General features: G+C 45.1%; 2 non-coding genes across 2 annotated transcripts; both read right to left on the minus strand.

Moving 5' to 3' along the window:
• Positions 1-9129: 9129 nt before the first annotated feature.
• Positions 9130-9201, minus strand: trnaq-uug (transfer RNA glutamine (anticodon UUG)). The gene has a single exon. It is a non-coding gene; the product is annotated as a tRNA-Gln (tRNA).
• A 442-nt stretch (positions 9202-9643) lies between these two features.
• On the minus strand, positions 9644-9715 carry trnap-agg (transfer RNA proline (anticodon AGG)). Its single transcript has one exon. It is a non-coding gene; the product is annotated as a tRNA-Pro (tRNA).
• Between the last annotated feature and the right edge of the window lie 11717 nt (positions 9716-21432).

Below are 21432 nucleotides of genomic sequence, written 5' to 3' on the forward strand. Positions count from 1 at the left end.
GTTTTTTTGTGGTCATTGGAAATCACGCTGCAGCACCTGCACACGTGCTAGGGATCGCGCCTCGTCTTTGTCTTTGAGAGCGATGGACACCTTCTCTCCATCATCGAGGGGAATTAGCTCAAATGGTAGAGCGCTTGCTGCACAAAAGAATGGGCCCAATCTTTGCGCCCCCGCACACAAGCCAAAAAGACGCGAAAAACGAGAATTTGCCCACAAATTTCCCCTGCAACATTATTAGGGCTATATTCCTGTGCATTATGCAGGAGTTTAGTCACATTTGAAACAAGTCACCCTCCGCGGGCTGGATTCGAACCCGTGTTCTGCGTGTGATCAACTGCGCCTGCGTCTTCATTTATCTATGACATCATTATATTGATTTATATTTTTGTTGTGTGTATTATTATTATTTTTAAATATTGCACATTACATGTAGTTGATTATTTAATAAAATGAATAAAAATGGAGGGATATGATTTGATTGACATGATTTATCAGATTTGTTGTAAGACACTTCAAATGTTTTATTAAATGTTTTTTTTTGTGTATATTATTTTTTAAAAATTGCATATTACATGTTGTTTATGATTGAATAAAATTAATACAAATGTTTCTTCAAATATGTGTGTTTTTTGTGAGGGATATGATTTGATTGATATGATTTATTAGATTACTTTAAGACACTTTAAATGTTTTATTAAAATGAATACATACAAATATTTCAATGACACTTAAAATGTTTTATTAAAATGAATACACAAATATTTAAATGACACTTTAAATGTAAAAAAACAAATATTAAAATGAATACACACAAATAATGAAATGAGTACACAGACACAAACACAAATATATATATATATATATATATATATATATATATATATATATATATATATATATATATATATATATATATATATATATAAATATATATATAGGACAATATGAAAGACTGGGTGGAACCATGTACAGTAATATATACAAAATATATACAGGAAAAAAGCAAATTGTTTATTGAGGAGGTGGAGTTTGGCTTGTATTTTGCTGGCGCTGTTCTGCCAACCAGTCATCTAAAGATTTTCCATTTGAGGCACCCAAGCAAAATGTGGCATTACCATATCGGCTATGGCCAAACTCTTTGGTTTTGGGCTGCCCACATTTGCTGCACATGTTAAAGGTTACCCCTCGCACATACTTCCTCTTATGGACTCCGCTTTCCGTCTCCTGGGCCCGCCAGCGCCTGTTCCTCTGGGTGTAACGGGAAACAGGAGCAGCAGACACAGGAGCAGGTGGAGCTGGGCCTGCACCGGATGTTGAAGCACCAGAAGGTGGAATCACCATTGACACGGTCATGTCTGGGTTAAGGACTAGTGACAATGACCCAGGTGCTGAAATGGGCTGCACAACTCCTGATGCTGTGGGGGCAGGTGCAATGGGGCACACCATGGTGGTGGCAGCAGCAGGCCGTCGACCTGGTCGCAGAAGAGGAGCCTGTCCTTCTCAATTTGGCGGAAGGGTAAATGTATGTTTTGGGCGTGAGGTCGATGCCGCTTCATCCAATTTTTCCCTCGGTGGAGGAAGCTGCGTATCAGCCACAGCAATTGGGTCAGGTGGAGTCAGTCCCTGAGCGAGGACACTCATTTCCTGTTTTTTCTGCTGCCGTTGAAACCTGAAAATAAATTACATGTATTATATATATGTTTAAAAAAGTATTCAGTTAATTTGAAGAAAATAATGTGCCTTGCTTACCACTGAATGAGTGTCTTCTGGTTTAGCTCAAACAGCTGGATCATTGTTTCATCCATCAGCCTGCGATTGTTAAGCAACAGCTCTCGGATGTGGTGGTAATCCGAGAGGATTTTAGACCACCTGGGGCGGCAAACTCCAGCCTTCTTGGTCGGCGACTTGTGTAAAGCACACAGGTTTGTACAAATGGCCTCAACCAAGCGGCTGGTGCTGGGCCACTGTGCTGGTCCCCCGGGATGTCCAATCAGACACCGTTTTACAATCTCCACACCCGTTGTGACTCCGGACCGCTTTGGTGCCTTAAAGCGTCCATGTGTCAGCTGAGGCTGATGTCGAGGCTGATAGTTGACCCGCTGTTTGTCTATGTCATGGAGAGCTGTCCACAGCTGAATGGCCTCTGTCACCTGCAGGTCAGTGAGGTAAGGAGCCTCACGAAGACCAACCAGGTAACCTGCCATATCCTGGACCTTGTCCCACCCAGCAATGCCATCGGGCCCAATGACTGCTCCCTAGTAAATTCAGATTAATGTTAATATATGTGGAATAAAACGAGATTGAAATTAAATAAAGCCCTTAAAGTGTTTTACCTGAGCCTCGTCGGAGAAACTGCTTCCAGTGTCAGATGGCTGTGACAACACTGAAGGGGCAGGGGCAAGTTGGTGTCCTTCTCTAGTTGATGTGGATGGCTCAGCCAGTGGCACGTCAGCCATTGATACATCAGCCAGTGATGCTGGGGACTGAGGCTGAGGCAAAGATGAGGGGCTGTTTGCGAGATCATGGCAGGGGTCATTCTCGTACAGCACTGGAACTGTGATGTCCTCCGTGATCTCTTCCTCAAACCCCTCATCTTGCAGGTCTTGGTCATCAATTTCCTCCACCAGCCTGTCCTCATCCTCTGGGTTCTGGAGCACTGGAGTCAGTGTTTTGCCAGTCTGGCTGTAAAGGTACTCTATTCCTAGCAATTCACCTACGAGAATAAAAGGGGAAAAAAATGTCTTAATATATTGTCTAGTACATTTAAGGCTAAATTGATACTTAGTAGAGTATTACAAAATAACAAATTAATGAATGTCTTGCCTGTATATGCTCCAGGAGGGCGATAGCGCTCATCCCAGGGCTTCCCAAAGACTGTCTTGCTAAGCTGGTCCACAACCTCTCTCATGGCACTGCCATATGACCGGATGGAGGACGCTACTTTTATGGCATCTTCCATCCGGTGATCATTCCAACGCATCAAGCCCTCAAGGAGATAGGCTTGAAAATGCGCATCACTGGCACTGGTTCCTAAAAGTAAAAAAAAAAAAAAAAAAGGGTTTTATATGTCACATATGTACAATATATTTACTACACATGAGGTGCTATGAAGTAGCTGGTTACATGTAATAGAGTTATGTAATTACATAAAAACAATTATTGTCATTATAACCAGAGTTATTAGTGATTTGTGAGGCAAGACAGCTTTGTCAATGCTTTTATGACATCAGAAAAGAACTGTAAAAGTGTGACATTTATTAATGTGACATTAATTTAACGTAATGGAAGCAGTTACAGTGCTTATATTTTTTTACAGAAAAATTACTAATCCATATGTATGTAATACCTGGAATAAAACGGTTCAGGTGGAGGTGGAATGACTCCAAGGAGGTAGAGCCTCGAGCACACCTGTAGCAGCACAGCTCCACACCGCCTTTCTTCAGTGTCCCCTTCTTTATGTAGAGCGGAAAGTGCTCTGGGTCTTGGATACACTGTACATGCTTCCGCTGTTCTTTCCATATCTGCTGGATCCGTTCATGGTTCAGAAGTGGAACTCCCAGAGTATCCTTCCCGTCCGCACTGTCAAACTGATCAATCAGTGACCCAATCAATATGGTGGTCTCCTCCTCCCCCCTGGTCCTCCTCCGGCAGTGCAGTGCCAACTCCCTCCGGTTAATGCTAGCACTGACCGCCTTTTCTGAGATGTAGCCAGTCTTCTTTGCTGCCAGCTCACCCTCCTTTGCACGGCGAAGAGCAGCCACATCCTCTGAATCCCACTGGAATATGGACATGGATAGACGTGCCATGAAGATCCCATAGAGCTGATGAGCCTCTGTCGTGACACCTGCAGCAAATCGCCGCATGAAATGCCAGATGTCCAGGCGCACTTCAAGCTCATCCCACTCCGAAAACATGGCCTTCACCTGAGACTGGCCGTGCTGACTGCAGCAATCTCTGTCCACGTACATCACCTTTGGGGATGCCTCTCCTGCCTCTCGGTAGCGTTTCATTAGGCCAGCTGCCATGGGGTCCAGTGCATGTCCCTCGGCGGCTGTTAGGACAGAGACAAGGACTTGGCCGTGTTCGTTACCAACATTTGTGCACCAGGCAGCTGTTCCTGAAGCAGCACCGGCAAGCTTTTTTGTGACCTATTGAAGAAAAAAAAAGATTTTTAAAAACAAAACAAAATAAAAACTCATAACTGTGCATTATGTACACACACACACATATCCATATCTGGACAATTTCTGGATATAAACAGGGCTGTGATACCTTTTTTGTGGAGTCCATCTTGAGAAAACAGCCAAATACAGATGTTATTTTGGCCTTGACCTCGTCCAGTCGCCCCAGAACATCCCTGGCGTACACAGCTAACAGCCACTTAGGTTTAGGAAGGGCAGGTAAGAGGGGAGGCTCAGCAAACACAGGAGGCTGCACAAGGGAGGACCTTGTGAATGGTTCACAGGCAGTCAGGTACTGCAGGACACGCTGTGTCCATGCCTCACTGTGTTATTCCATCAGCTTCTTGTAGAGCTGAGTCACACTGTTGCCCAGTGTCCTCTCCCTCATCATCCTCACCACCCGGTTGTCACATGAGTATCTAAAGAAACAACAGTATAATCATGCAAATGCTTTGGTTGGAAAAAATAACACAAATAAAAGCGCCTGATAATGAATGATTGTCATTATGAATTACCTGTATGTCAGCAAAGCTGGAAACTGACTGCGGTGGCCCATATCCAGCTGTCCTAAGATGTCCTCATTCCAAGCTGGATACTTCTTTTTGCAGCGTTTGCACTCCAGATACTCAGTGGCAAGGTCATACCACCCATCAATGTCCAAGACCTTGCGCACGGTACGGTAAAGTCCTGCCGCTGTAAGTCTGTGCTTACCACAGTCTGGGCGAACGCAGACAAGAGGAAACAACCACATCTTTAGCGGCATCCATAAGAAAATGGGCCGACAGAAGAAGAGGTCAGGTGAGGCGGGTGGCTGGGTGTTTATTAAAGGGGGCTGAGGAGGATACCACCAAAGCTTCAGCTGGGACACTATTTCTGGCTTTTCGGTTCGCATGTTGGCCTTAAACAGTGTGTTCCGGATCCACTCATGCTGGAAAGGTGGAAGATGATCTCTCCAGTGACTAGGAAGCTCAGCTGGTGGCTGATGATGAGGAAGAGCTGGTGTCTGTGCTGTTTCCGCTGATGGAGACGGACCGGCACAGGCCTCTGAGTGAACAGTAACATAAACAATATAAGGATGACTGTTATTTGATAGTAATATGCCATAAATGCAGTCCACAAACAGCCGGCGAAGCAGTAATTTTAAACAAGTATTAATAATAATTATGATTATATTTAGGAATAACAGTGAAGAAAATGGTATTAGTGTCAAGAAGCAAAGAACACAGTGTACACTTTATTGATGTAAGGAATATGGGATCAATATAGCTCTTTGAGAATGAGGATTAGATGGAATGAAAGAAGGAAAATGAGTCGTGATGAATTCAGTAAAAAAAAGTATGATGCCCACAGACATGAAGCATGCACACAGACACAATAAGGAAAAACTGTTCCTCTAATTATTAGAACAATGAATCTCCACCATCCTGTCTGCTCAGGTTGAGTGAGTGAGAAGAGCAAGCAGTGTGAAAAAGTTATCCAGTGATTGTTTAGCAACAGGTAAGTTCGGAAACGCAAATAAATACACTGACACCTTTGGACATCCTTAAGGTTTGGAAGAAGTGCACTCAAAGAATGCCTCCCGCTTGAGGCATGATGTCACATAATTCTGTATTGTAAACAAAAAATATTTAAAAATGTTTATTTATTTTCAAAAATAATGATTCTCAGTGGGTTTCCACAAAACATTCTTATAATATTTGCATTTGTGTCATATGCCACACCTGTATTTAGCTGTGCTTCACATTGTGATGCAGCAAATACCAGCTCCTCATCATCATCTTCAGCAGTGGGAATGGAAGTGCCTGGAGCACAAATGTTAAAACTATTACTGTGATCAATACATGGAGACAAACATATGTAAGATGTTGCTTACTTACCAGTAGCGAAAAGCTGCTTTCGGACCAAATGTTTGGCTGGGGGTTCTGCTGCCGGAGGAGGTAAAGTGGACTGCAGTAATGGATCTGGAAACAACAAGTGGACAAGTTTGCCATGACGATAAATGAATACATGTAGAACTGCTGTAGGGAAAATTCTATATTTACACTCCTACTCACAGGGTTTAACTGGTGACATTAGATTTTTTGCCAGCTGTGAAGGTGACAAATGTTTGCCACGCGCCAACAGTGCTTTCACAGTGGCGGTCTGCTGTAAACCAGTTTGGATGGCTGTAGGTGGACGTGCAGAGGCACTAGAGGTTGCAGGTGGACGTGCAGAGGTACTGGAGGCTGCAGGTGGACGTGCAGGCTGATGTACACTGGTGCCCATATCAGAAGCCCGTCTTTTCAGGACATACGCCTTGAAAATGGCCATGTTAGTGTTGGGCCTGGCATCTGCCTTAACCAAGTACCTGATGAGGGATTCGGCCTCATTGCTCTGGTCTTCATAAACATCCTTCATGGACCGGCCCTGAAAGTCACCAAACTCCACCATCAAGCAGCCCTGGTCTCCAGTTGCCCGGGCTTCTGCTTGCATTTCCTGCTTCCTCTTATACTTCTCTACTTCTTCTGCCATCTCTCTAATATGAGAAGTGTACTGTAGGAACAGTTGTTTATTTTCTGACAGGGGGGTTGTCTGCGCTTTCTCACTGGAAATGCTGAGCACCAAATACACTGCGTACCCCAGAGAGTTTTCCAGGAGCCATCTAAATCTCTGACCCTGGTACATCCCAAACTGAAGTTTGCAGTGAGCCAGTACTAAAAACTGGTCACTGGGATCTCCACCGTTTGTGCAGACAAAAGTACTTGCCTCTGCCAGCACCTCCTCCTTCGATTTGGCCCTTCCAGACACCACATTTTGAAGTTGCTTCGCCTCCGCCGATGGCGCCATGAGGAGACGGTTTGATGTTGCTGACTGGCGACGAAAAACGGGGTATGCGTACATTTTCTGAAATGAAAATCCGAAAGAGACTATTACCTGTGTCAATCTAAAAGATACCTGTATGTTAAGTGTGTTACAATAATTTAGCAAACTACACAGCAGGACTTAAATCATGTTTTTCAGGCATTTTGGGTGACAATATGGAAAGAAATTATATGAAATATTAGATATTATTATGAAAATCTTGGCAATTACTACTAACTCCCATTATTCGGTTCTTTTTTCATTACATGTTGCCCCAAGAATACATTAATATGCAAATTAGATACATAGATACATTGTATAAAATGGGAAAACCCGCTTATGGCCATTTTACACACATATTGCATAAAGCAAAATGGAAGTCTATATCAAATCATTCTGTTATCTTTTATAACATAGTTGGGAATCATCTTCATACAAAGTTTGGTATATAAAATCCTGAAACCTAAACAATTTCAGGATATAAAACACTGATATAATTAAGCTATATCCTCCTGAGACCAAAAAAAGTGTAGTTAATTTAGTAATATGTGTGTCATTACATTGTTTAGAGCATAAGAAAGTTTTTTGCAAAAACGTTTTTTTTTTTTATAATGTTCATATAGGTTATACTATGTCTTCTGTAGAGGACACTAGGACTCATTTTTTATTATTATTTTATTTAAAGACATGAATAGGCAAAAACAATGGTTTTTTTTTAGATCACGTCTTTTTAAATAAAATAATAATAAAAAATGAGTCCTAGTAGTGTCCTATACAGAAGACATAGTATAACCTATATGAACATTATAAAAAAAAAAAAACGTTTTTGCAAAAAACTTTCTTATGCTCTAAACAATGTAATGACACACAAAATACTAAATTATTAACTAAACTTTTTTTGGTCTCAGGAGGATATAGCTTAATTAGCGGCCGGCTAATTAACTTAACAGTAGCTACATGTTTTCTTTTCTGTATTTTATCATGGGAAAAAGTTACAGGTTCACAGGTACTGAAGTAAACCTGTAATATACACGCTAGCTAGCTATATTGGCATGTCTAATTTTCCAAAAATACACAATGTATATGAATAAATATTAAACGATTATACAGTAATGAAGAATAGCCTTACCTGTTGCAAAGATGACAATAATAGGAGCCGCTGATTGGTCAAAAGTACGTCACAGAAGAGAAACACGATTGGTCAAAAGTAAGCCATGGGAGAGAAACGCGATTGGTCAAAAGTAAGCCACAGGAGAGAAACGCGATTGGTCAAAAGTAAGCCACAGGAGAGAAACGCGATTGGTCAAAAGTAAGCCACAGGAGAGAAACGCGATTGGTCAAAAGTAAGCCACAGCAGAGAAACGCGATTGGCTCACGTGGGCTTACTTTGGGCTTACTTTAGCTCAATCGGTAGGAAGCAGCAAGCGCAAGCGAGAGGTAGTGGGATCAATGCCTGCATTCTCCAGGGCTGTCCATCCTTTTTACGCCCCCCCTTCAAGGGGCACTACCTAGATGAGCTCTTGCGGCTCAGTGCTGCCGAAAAAGTTTTTTTGAACGAGGTACTGCACACATTCCTTTGCTTTTTAAGCCCATGTTTCCCCGATTCCGACTCGGTTTGAGAGTGCCAATTTCACCGCCACGTCAGCAGTTGCGCATCACCTCTGTTTTTTCCCTCCCTTCCACAAAGAACCTAAAAAGGTTCCACCGAGATTTGAACTCGGATCGCTGGAGTCAAAGCGCAATTTTTTGATTAAATTAAATTAAAAGGTAGCCAGTGTAAAGTTGCCAGCACAGAGAAAATGCGGCCTGTTTTTTTGTGGTCATTGGAAATCACGCTGCAGCACCTGCACACGTGCTAGGGATCGCGCCTCGTCTTTGTCTTTGAGAGCGATGGACACCTTCTCTCCATCATCGAGGGGAATTAGCTCAAATGGTAGAGCGCTCGCTTAGCATGCGAGAGATAGCGGGATCGATGCCTGCATTCTCCAGTGCTGTACATCGTTTTTACGCCCCCCTTCAAGGGGCACTACCTAGATGAGCTCTTGCGACTCAGTGCTGCCGAAAATGTTTTTTCGAACGAGGTACTGCACACATTCCTGGCAAATGATGGTCCCACCGAGATTTGAACTCGGATCGCTGGATTCAAAGCCCAGAGTGCTAACCATTACACCATGGAACAAACAAACCCTGTTAGCTGGCTGTCTGAGAGACAGATAACGATGAGGCTAGGTGGAATCAGGTAGATAAGAGCTGGCGTTTGGTCAATAGACCGCCTCGACTAAGAGAGGCGGACGTGGTTCCTCTGCCGCAACCCGGGATTGAACCAGGGACCTTTAGATCTTCAGTCTAACGCTCTCCCAACTGAGCTAATTCGGCCAGGTACTTGTGCGGTTTAGCCAGCAGTCATGTCTGGGAGACCGCCAGACATTTTCGAGAAGAGCAGAGCGAAGGTCCCAGAGAGAAAATGAGTTGCCCGTACGGGGTTCGAACCCTTGACCTTGGCACTATTAGCACCGCGCTCTAACCAACTGAGCTAACCGGCCTCTCTCTGGCTCATTTTATCCCCAATTTCTGATAAATATCCTGGTTGCCCTAAGAGATTAAAAGCAAAGCCTGATAATGGGCTCGTCCGGGATTTGAACCCGGGACCTCTCGCACCCTAAGAGAGAATCATACCCCTAGACCAACGAGCCTAAACATACGTCCTCCCTGCTGCTGCCGGGCCGAAAACATTAAAGCTTGCATGGCTTAAAGCGCAATATTTTAATTAAATCTACAATTAAAAGGTAGCCAGTGCAAAGTTGCCAGCACAGAGGAAATGCGGCCTCTTTTTTGTGGTCATTGGAAATCACGCTGCAGCACCTGCACACGTGCTAGGGATCGCGCCTCGTCTTTGTCTTTGAGAGCGATGGACACCTCTTCTCCATCATCGAGGGGAATTAGCTCAAATGGTAGAGCGCTCGCTGCGTAAAAGAAGGGGCCCAATCTTTGCGCCCCCGCACACAAGCCAAAAAGACGCGAAAAATGAGAATTTGCCCACAAATTTCCCCTGCAACATTATTAGGGCTATATTTTAGTCACATTTGAAACAAGTCACCCTCCGCGGGCTGGATTCGAACCCGTGTTCTGCGTGTGATCAACTGCGCCTGCGTCTTCATTTATCTATGACATCATTATATTGATTTATATTTTTTTGTGTGTATTATTATTATTTTTAAATATTGCACATTACATGTTGTTGATTATTTAATAAAATGAATAAAAATGGAGGGATATGATTTGATTGACATGATTTATCAGATTTGTTTTAAGACACTTCAAATATTTTATTAAATGTTTTTTTTGTGTATATTATTTAAAAAAAATGCATATTACATGTTGTTTATGATTGAATAAAATGAATAAAAATGTTTCTTCAAATATGTGTGTTTTTTGTGAGGGATATGATTTGAGAGATATGATTTATTAGATTACTTTAAGACATTTTAAATGTTTTATTAAAATGAATACACACAAATATTTCAATGGCACTTAAAATGTTTTATTAAAATGAATACACAAATATTTAAATGACACTTTAAATGTAAAAAAACCAATATTAAAATGAATACACACAAATAATGAAATGAGTACACAGACACAAACACACACACATATATATATATATATATATATATATATATATATAGGACAATATGAAAGACTGGGTGGAACCATGTACAGTAATATATACAAAATATATACAGGAAAAAGCAAATTGTTTATTGAGGAGGTGGAGTATGGCTTGTATTTTGCTGGCGCTGTTCTGCCAACCAGTCATCTAAAGATTTTCCATTTGAGGCACGCAAACAAAATGTGTCATTACCATATCGGCTATGGCCAAACTCTTTGGTTTTGGGCTGCCCACATTTGCTGCACATGTTAAAGGTTACCCCTCGCACATACTTCCTCTTATGGACTCCGCTTTCCGTCTCCTGGGCCCGCCGGCGCCTGTTCCTCTGGGTGTAACGGGCTGGGCCTGCACCGGATGTTGAAGCACCAGAAGGTGGAATCACCATTGACACAGTCATGTCTGGGTTAAGGACTAGTGACAATGACCCAGGTGCTGAAATGGGCTGCACAACTCCTGATGCTGTGGGGGCATTTGCAATGGGGCACACCATGGTGGTGGCAGCAGCAGGCCGTCGACCTGGTCGCAGAAGAGGAGCCTGTCCTTCTCGATTTGGCGGAAGGGTAAATGTATGTTTTGGGCGTGAGGTCGATGCCGCTTCATCCAATTTTTCCCTCGGTGGAGGAAGCTGCGTATCAGCCACAGCAATTGGGTCAGGTGGAGTCAGTCCCTGAGCGAGGACACTCATTTCCTGTTTTTTCTGCTGCCGTTGAAACCTGAAAATAAATTACATGTATTATATATATGTTTAAAAAAGTATTCAGTTAATTTGAAGAAAATAATGTGCCTTGCTTACCACTGAATGAGTGTCTTCTGGTTTAGCTCAAACAGCTGGATCATTGTTTCATCCATCAGCCTGTGATTGTTAAGCACCAGCTCTCGGATGTGGTGGTAATCCGAGAGGATTTTAGACCACCTGGGGCGGCAAACTCCAGCCTTCTTGGTCGGCGACTTGTGTAAAGCACACAGCTTTGTACAAATGGCCTCAACCAAGCGGCTGGTGCTGGGCCACTGTGCTGGTCCCCCGGGATGTCCAATCAGACACCGTTTTACACTCTCCACACCCGGTGTGACTCCGGACCGCTTTGGTGCCTTAAAGCGTCCATGTGTCAGCTGAGGCTGATGTCGAGGCTGATAGTTGACCCGCTGTTTGTCTATGTCATGGAGAGCTGTCCACAGCTGAATGGCCTCTGTCACCTGCAGGTCAGTGAGGTAAGGAGCCTCACGAAGAACAACCAGGTAACCTGCCATATCCTGGACCTTGTCCCACCCAGCAATGCCATCGGGCCCAATGACTGCTCCCTAGTAAATTCAGATTAATGTTAATATATGTGGAATAAAACGAGATTGAAATTAAATAAAGCCCTTAAAGTGTTTTACCTGAGCCTCGTCGGAGAAACTGCTTCCAGTGTCAGATGGCTGTGACAACACTGAAGGGGCAGGGGCAAGTTGGTGTCCTTCTCTAGTTGATGTGGATGGCTCAGCCAGTGACACGTCAGCCATTGATACATCAGCCAGTGATGCTGGGGACTGAGACTGAGGCAAAGATGAGGGGCTGTTTGCGAGATCATGGCAGGGGTCATTCTCGTACAGCACTGGAACTGTGATGTCCTCCGTTATCTCTTCCTCAAACCCCTCATCTTGCAGGTCTTGGTCATCAATTTCCTCCACCAGCCTGTCTTCATCCTCTGGGTTCTGGAGCACTGGAGTCAGTGTTTTGCCAGTCTGGCTGTAAAGGTACTCTATTCCTAGCAATTCACCTACGAGAATAAAAGGGGAAAAAATATGTCTTAATATTTTGTCTAGTACATTTAAGGCTAAATTGATACTTAGTAGAGTATTACAAAATAACAAATTAATGAATGTCTTGCCTGTATATGCTCCAGGAGGGCGATAGCGCTCATCCCAGGGCTTCCCAAAGACTGTCTTGCTAAGCTGGTCCACAACCTCTCTCATGGCACTGCCATATGACCGGATGGAGGACGCTCCTTTTATGGCATCTTCCATCCGGTCATCATTCCAACGCATCAAGCCCTCAAGGCTTGATGCTTGAACCACTGGCACTGGTTCCTAAAAGTAAAAAAAAAAAAAAAAAAAGGTTTTATATGTCACATATGTACAATATATTTACTACACATGAGGTGCTATGAAGTAGCTGGTTACATGTAATAGAGTTATGTAATTACATAAAAAAATTATTGTCATTATAACCAGAGTTATTAGTGATTTGTGAGGCAAGACAGCTTTGTCAATGCTTTTATGACATCAGAAAAGTGTCACAGTGTTGGTTTGTGTTTTCCCCGGGTGTCCACTAGAGGTCTCTTTCCCTTACTGTCACCATTCATTCTGGAACTGCATTTCCCACGATCCTTTGTCTGTTCTCATCACTCATCATTGCACGCAGCTGTTTTCCATTACATTGTTTAGTTCTGTGTATAAATACCCTGTCTGTTTCAGTCCATGTCACGGAGTCGTTGTTTTATGTCCCCACACTTCTGAGGTTTGTTTCTGCTCGTTTCTCGTTTTTGTTGTTTTGTTCTAGGATTGCTTATACGGTGTTTGACCCTTGCCTGGACTGGATTACGTGTACGGATTACCCAATAAATATACTGCTTCTGGATCTACTGTTTCCCTGTGTGTGCGTCGTGACAGAACGACTCCGTCATCAAGATCCAGCGGTATGTTTTTTAATATCTCTTCCCCAGCCACCGAGCGGGAGAGAAGGGATTTGTTTGAGGGGACCCGGTTGGTCAAGTTTCGCGGGACCCGTGGAGGTCGCATTGGAGGAGGTGGTCGAGAGGAATTCCAACACCATTTTCCACTCAGGCCCCTCTTCGACCCTGGGCTGGTGCGATCCATTCCAGAGTTTCATCCGGCGCTGCTTCCATCCAGCCCAGAGCGCGCACTTCACCAGCGGAAACGGCGGAGGAGCCTCTAGCCTCTAGCCTCTAGCCTCTCCAATGGCCCGGAGGCCGTGTCCCAGCAGCCCGCCGCTTTTCTGGAGGCTGATTCGGAGATGGTTCACGTCCCGTTTGCCCAGTCAGAGACTGTTCACGTCCCGTTTGCCCAGTCAGAGACCGTTCACGTCGCGTCTGCCCAGTCAGAGACTGTTCACGTCACGTCTGCCCAGCGAGAGACTGTTCACGTCACGTCTGCCCAGCGAGAGACTGTTCACGTCACGTCTGCCCAGCGAGAGACTGTTCACGTCACGTCTGCCCAGCGAGAGACTGTTCACGTCACGTCTGCCCAGCGAGAGACTGTTCACGTTCCGTCTGCCTTCATGGACCTGGACTATCTGGAGCGTCTGGCTCGGATCCTGGACATGCCCGTGTCTCCTGTCCCAGTGCCGCAGCCAGTGTCTGCTGTTCCAGAGCCGGAGCCGGAGGCAGAGCCAGTGCCCGTTCCAGAGCCGGAGGCAGAGCCAGTGCCCGTTCCAGAGCCGGAGGCAGAGCCAATGCCCGTTCCAGAGCCGGAGGCAGAGCCAGTACCCGTCCCAGAGCCAGAGGCAGAGCCAGTGCCGTCTTCCTTCATGGACCTGGACTATCTGGAGCGTCTGGCTCGGATCCTGGACATGCCAGTGTCTACTATCCCAGAGCCGGAGGCAGAGCCAATGCCTGTTCCAGAGCCGGATGCAGAGCCAATGCCTGTTCCAGAGCCGGAGGCAGAGCCAATGCCTGTTCCAGAGTCGGAGGCAGAGCCAATGCCTGTTCCAGAGCCGGAGGCAGAGCCAGTGCCTGTTCCAGAGCCGGAGGCAGAGCCAGTGCCTGTTCCAGAGCCGGAGGCAGAGCCAGTGCCTGTTCCAGAGCCGGAGGCAGAGCCAGTGCCTGTTCCAGAGCCGGAGGCAGAGCCAGTGCCTGTTCCAGAGCCGGAGGCAGTGCCAGTGCCTGTTCCAGAGACGGAGCCAATGTCTGTTCCAGAGCCAGTGCCTGTTCCAGCGCCAGAGCCAGTGTTTGTTTCTGTGTTTGTGTCTGTTCTTGTGGCTGTTACAGTTTTGGTGTCTGTTCCTGAGCGGGTGTCTGTTCCTGAGCTAATGCCTGTTCCTGAGCCAGTGCCAGTGCCAGTGTCTGTTCCAGAGCTGGAGCCAGTGGCTGTTTTAGAGCCAGAGCCGGTGCCGTCTGTTCCAGAGCCAGTGTCTGCTGTTCCAGAGCCGGTGTCTGTTCCTGAGCTAATGCCTGTTCCTGAGCCAGTGCCAGTGCCAGTGTCTGTTCCAGAGCTGGAGCCAGTGGCTGTTTTAGAGCCAGAGCCGGTGCCGTCTGTTCCAGAGCCAGTGTCTGCTGTTCCAGAGCCGGTGTCTGCTATTCCTGAGCCAGTGTCTGTTCCAGAGCCTCTGCCATGGCCGCCCGAAGGGTCTTCACCGCCCTGGCCGCCCGAGGGGTCTGCTACGCCCTGGCCGCCCGAGGGGTCTGCTCCGCCCTGGCCGCCCGAGGGGTCTGCACCGCCCTGGCCGCCCGAGGGGTCTTCACCGCCCTGGCCGCCCGAGGGGTCTGCACCGCCCTGGCCGCCCGAGGGGTCTTCACCGCCCTGGCCGCCCGAGGGGTCTTCAGCGCCCTGGCCGCCCGATGGGCCGTCTGCTTCGCCCTGGCCGCCCGATGGGTCGTCTGCTTCGCCCTGGCCGCCCGATGGGTCGTCTGCTTGTTTTTGTGTTTTCCCCGGGTGTCCACTAGAGGTCTCTTTCCCTTACTGTCACCATTCATTCTGGAACTGCATTTCCCACGATCCTTTGTCTGTTCTCATCACTCATCATTGCACGCAGCTGTTTTCCATTACATTGTTTAGTTCTGTGTATAAATACCCTGTCTGTTTCAGTCCATGTCACGGAGTCGTTGTTTTATGTCCCCACACTTCTGAGGTTTGTTTCTGCTCGTTTCTCGTTTTTGTTGTTTTGTTCTAGGATAGCTTATACGGTGTTTGACCCTTGCCTGGACTGGATTACGTGTACGGATTACCCAATAAATATACTGCTTCTGGATCTACTGTTTCCCTGTGTGTGCGTCGTGACAAAAAGAACTGTAAAAGTGTGACATTTATTAATGTGACATTAATTTAACGTAATGGAAGCAGTTACAGTGCTTATATTTTTTTACAGAAAAATTACTAATCCATATGTATGTAATACCTGGAATAAAACGGTTCAGGTGGAGGTGGAATGACTCCAAGGAGGTAGAGCCTCGAGCACACCTGTAGCAGCACAGCTCCACACCGCCTTTCTTCAGTGTCCCCTTCTTTATGTAGAGCGGAAAGTGCTCTGGGTCTTGGATACACTGTACATGCTTCCGCTGTTCTTTCCATATCTGCTGGATCCGTTCATGGTTCAGAAGTGGAACTCCCAGAGTATCCTTCCCGTCCGCACTGTCAAACTGATCAATCAGTGACCCAATCAATATGGTGGTCTCCTCCTCCCCCCTGGTCCTCCTCCGGCAGTGCAGTGCCAACTCCCTCCGGTTAATGCGAGCACTGACCGCCTTTTCTGAGATGTAGCCAGTCTTCTTTGCTGCCAGCTCACCCTCCTTTGCACGGCGAAGAGCAGCCACATCCTCTGAATCCCACTGGAATATGGACATGGATAGACGTGCCATGAAGATCCCATAGAGCGGATGAGCCTCTGTCGTGACACCTGCAGCAAATCGCCGCATGAAATGCCAGATGTCCAGGCGCACTTCAAGCTCATCCCACTCCGAAAACATGGCCTTCACCTGAGACTGGCCGTGTTGACTGCAGCAATCTCTGTCCACGTACATCACCTTTGGGGATGCCTCTCCTGCCTCTCGGTAGCGCTTCATTAGGCCAGCTGCCATGGGGTCCAGTGCATGTCCCTCGGCGGCTGTTAGGACAGAGACAAGGACTTGGCCGTGTTCGTTACCAACATTTGTGCACCAGGCAGCTGTTCCTGAAGCAGCACCGGCAAGTTTTTTTTGTGACCTATTGAAGAAAAAAAAGATTTTTAAAAACAAAACAAAATAAAAACTCATAACTGTGCATTATGTACACACACACACATATCCATATCTGGACAATTTCTGGATATAAACAGGGCTGTGATACCTTTTTTGTGGAGTCCATCTTGAGAACAGAGCCAAATACAGATGTTATTTTGGCCTTGACCTCGTCCAGTCGCCCCAGAACATCCCTGGCGTACACAGCTAACAGCCACTAATTATTATTATTATTATTATTAGACTTTATTGTCCACCTTGGTGGAAATTTGTCTTTGACTTCTCCAAACATATATGCATCAGTGACACAACAGTTAAAATGACAAAATACACACAGTTTAAAAGTATGACATTACCACCGTCAACATACAACAACAGAAAATGGAAAGCAGTGCAGCCGATTAGAAGTTATATAAAACACAAAGACGCTTTCAGTTTAAATTAAGTTCCTGTATGGCATGGGGAATAAAGGATCTCTTATAAATGTTCCGGCTCGCCCTTGGGACCCTGAATCTACGGCCAGATGGGAGCAACTCAAACTCTGAGTTGAGTGGGTGTAGGGTGTCTGCTGATATCTGTCTGGCCTTCCTGAGTACCGCCCTATCATACACATCCCCAAGCTGCCTTTGTGACTTGGCAATCACCTTCCCTGCAATATTAACAATTTTGGAAAGCTTGTTTTTGTCTTTCACATTCAGATTGCCATACCAAGCTGTTATATTGAACTGTAAAATGCTTTCTACCAGACCCCTATATGCCATCTCAAGAATGTGTTGACTGACCTTGAAGCTCCTCACCTTTCTAATTAAAAACAATCGCTGGTTAGCTCTCTTAAAAATACTCTCTGAGTTAACATTAAAACTTAAAGTGCAATCAATGATTGTACCCAAGTACTTAAAATTTTCCACTACTTCCACAGGCCGGCTGTTAAGTACAACAGGGGTGATGTTACTGGCCCCTCTTGGTTTCGTTCGTATTATAAGTTCTTTTGTTTTAGTCACATTAATTTCCAGTTTAACAGTCTGACACCAGTCCTGCAGTAAAGTGACTTGGCTAAAATAAGCTTCCTCATGTGCTGCATTATTTTCTGTGAGAAGTCCTACCAAGGCCATGTCATCAGCATACTTAAGTAAACTAATATTGGTGCTGTGCACAGTCATGTCATTTATATAGATTGAAAACAACAGAGGTGACAACACGCAGCCTTGTGGTGCTCCAGTATTTATGACAAGCTCATCTGAGTAGACCCCATTCATTAAGACTCTCTGAGGGCAGTCAGTTAATAAACTTCTAATCCAGTGAATGAGCCCACCATTCACATTCATCCTATGAAGTTGTTCTAAAAGAATATCAATTTGCATAGTATTAAAAGCAGATGTAAAATCAATAAAAAGAACCCGAGCAAGTGATTTTGGTTGTTGCAGACGTTTAGCTATTTGATTTACAAGAGTAAGAGTTGCGTCCTCTGTGCCCCTGTGTGACCTATAGGCAAATTGAAGGGGGTCAAGTTGATTCCCAACAGAAGCCATAAGATGGGTGCTGACCACTCTCTCCATACACTTGGCTAAGAGTGGAGTGAGTGCCACCGGTCTAAAGTCTCCAAGGTCTGTAGCCCTAGAGACCTTAGGCACAGGTATTATTGTGGACTTCTTCCATACGTTTGGAAAAACACCACAATTCAGCAAAATTTGGAACAGCTGAGTAAGAACCCCTTTAAGCTGTTGAGAGCATACCTTTAGCACCCTTCCTTGGAGGCCATCAGGCCCAGGGGCTTTGTTTGGTCTGATTTTAGAGAGACACATGGCTACTTCTTCTTCAGAAAGCTGTATATGTTCATAACTACCAATCTGATCACAGGTAATATTGCACCCTATTTTTGGGTCTCTCACATCGTATCTTCCATAGAAAATGTTTAATCAATAACAAATTTGCCACAATCTGCCACGTTTACACTTTGTTTTTTTCTTTCCCTACCCATTATTGTATTTAATCCCTCCCATGCTTGTTTTGCATTGCCTGTACAAAATCTTTGCTCAACCTTATTCTTAAAATCTATTTTTGCTGTAAAAGCTTTACGCTTGAAATCCTTCTCTTTCTCCTTTACTAAGTCAGCTTCTCCTCTCAAAAATGCAGCCCTTTTCTCATTCAGACACATTTTAAGATCCTTTGAGAGCCATGGCTTGTTATTACTAAACACTTGAACTATCTTGGAAGTGATAACAGTTTCTTCACAGAACTTGATATAGCATGTGATTGTGTCTGTCAATTAGTGATGATCAGAGCATGCGTCAAAAAACATGCGCCAATCTGTAGAGTCAAAACAATCTCTTAGCTCCTCCTCCCCATCCTCAGTCCATTGACGTACAGTTTTCAGGAGTGGTTTTTCACGCCTGACTTTCTGTCTGTATGTTGGAAGGAGATGAATGACATTGTGATCGGACTTACCAAGAGGAGGGCGACTCACTGCCTTATATGCGTCTGGGATGTTACCGAAGCACTGATCCAGTATGCGAGTGGAGCGAGTGGGCGTGGTGACATACTGCTGCAGAGTGGGTAGATGAGGTGACAGCTGACATGTGTTGAAATCCCCCAAAATAAACACCGGCTGATCTGCTGATCGGGAGAGAGCAGCATTGAAGCTGTCGGTTATTATTTCCGCAGCTTCTTTGTTATTAGGCCCTGGGACATAAACAAGAATAATGGTGATTTGCCCAAACTCCCGCGGAAGGTAAAACGGCCTGATAGATACAGACAGCAGCTCATAGTCTCTAGTGCACACTCTCTTGAGTACTTTGAATTGTGAAGCCCAAGCGCTGTCAATAAACATACAGAGTCCTCCCCCGATGGATTTTTGAGATGACACCTTATCACGATCTGCTCTTATAACTGTAAATCCCTCCATATCAATGCAAGTGCTGTCCTCGTGAAGCCATGTCTCTGTGAAGCAGAGCAAATTACTCCTCCGAAAATCCTCATCAAACCGGAGACGTGTTGTGATCTCATCCAGTTTATTATTTAATGATCTGACGTTTGACAGAGTTATGATGGGAAGCGGGTGTCTGTTTCCTCGCCTTCTCAACCTGTTACGAACGCCCCCCCTCGAGCCTCTTTTTTTCGTTTTCCTACCTTGGGCTTTTCCATGAGGGGTTGATGATACGTGATTTAAGTCCACAGACACAGCTTTATTCCTTAGGGCAAGAAGAAATTCCCTCGAGTATGTAATCAGTGGCGACGTTCGTTCACTTCCTTCATTGTTCCCGGCTAGGGCAAAGTTCTCTCTAACGACAGCATATAGGATAAAAAAGATCACCACTGCGCGCAAGTAATCCATTTCCATGTTGCTTAACTCAAGGACGTGAACAAAACAAAAGTTTACAACACGATAAACGCCAAAAATTCACAAACAACAAACAAACGAACGGAGAAGCACAGGGTCAGCAGCCGTGCCGCGCCCCCTAGTTCAACTTAGGTTTAGGAAGGGCAGGTAAAAGGGGAGGCTCAGCAAACACAGGAGGCTGCACAAGGGAGGAGCTTGTGAATGGTTCACAGGCAGTCAGGTACTGCAGGACACGCTGTGTCCATGCCTCACTGTGTTGTTCCATCAGCTTCTTGTAGAGCTGAGTCACACTGTTGCCCAGTGTCCTCTCCCTCATCATCCTCACCACCCGGTTGTCACATGAGTATCTAAAGAAACAACAGTATAATCATGCAAATGCTTTGGTTGGAAAAAATAACACAAATAAAAGCGCCTGATAATGAATGATTGTCATTATGAATTACCTGTATGTCAGCAAAGCTGGAAACTGACTGCGGTGGCCCATATCCAGCTGTCCTAAGATGTCCTCATTCCAAGCTGGATACTTCTTTTTGCAGCGTTTGCACTCCAGATACTCAGTGGCAAGGTCATACCACCCATCAATGTCCAAGACCTTGCGCACGGTACGGTAAAGTCCTGCCGCTGTAAGTCTGTGCTTACCACAGTCTGGGCGAACGCAGACAAGAGGAAACAACCACATCTTTAGCGGCATCCATAAGAAAATGGGCCGACAGAAGAAGAGGTCAGGTGAGGCGGGTGGCTGGGTGTTTATTAAAGGGGGCTGAGGAGGATACCACCAAAGCTTCAGCTGGGACACTATTTCTGGCTTTTCGGTTCGCATGTTGGCCTTAAACAGTGTGTTCCGGATCCACTCATGCTGGAAAGGTGGAAGATGATCTCTCCAGTGACTAGGAAGCTCAGTTGGTGGCTGATGATGAGGAAGAGCTGGTGTCTGTGCTGTTTCCGCTGATGGAGACGGACCGGCACAGGCCTCTGAGTGAACAGTAACATAAACAATATAAGGATGACTGTTATTTGATAGTAATATGCCATAAATGCAGTCCACAAACAGCCGGCGAAGCAGTAATTTTAAACAAGTATTAATAATAATTATGATTATATTTAGGAATAACAGTGAAGAAAATGGTATTAGTGTCAAGAAGCAAAGAACACAGTGTACACTTTATTGATGTAAGGAATATGGGATCAATATAGCTCTTTGAGAATGAGGATTAGATGGAATGAAAGAAGGAAAATGAGTCGTGATGAATTCAGTAAAAAAAAGTATGATGCCCACAGACATGAAGCATGCACACAGACACAATAAGGAAAAACTGTTCCTCTAATTATTAGAACAATGAATCTCCACCATCCTGTCTGCTCAGGTTGAGTGAGTGAGAAGAGCAAGCGGTGTGAAAAAGTTATCCAGTGATTGTTTAGCAACAGGTAAGTTCGGAAACGCAAATAAATACACTGACACCTTTGGACATC

This window comes from Siphateles boraxobius, unplaced genomic scaffold (genome assembly GCF_051911475.1).
Source record: "Siphateles boraxobius isolate OS27281-9 unplaced genomic scaffold, OSU_SipBor_1 269, whole genome shotgun sequence".
In the NCBI taxonomy this organism is placed as follows: Eukaryota; Metazoa; Chordata; class Actinopteri; order Cypriniformes; family Leuciscidae; genus Siphateles; species Siphateles boraxobius.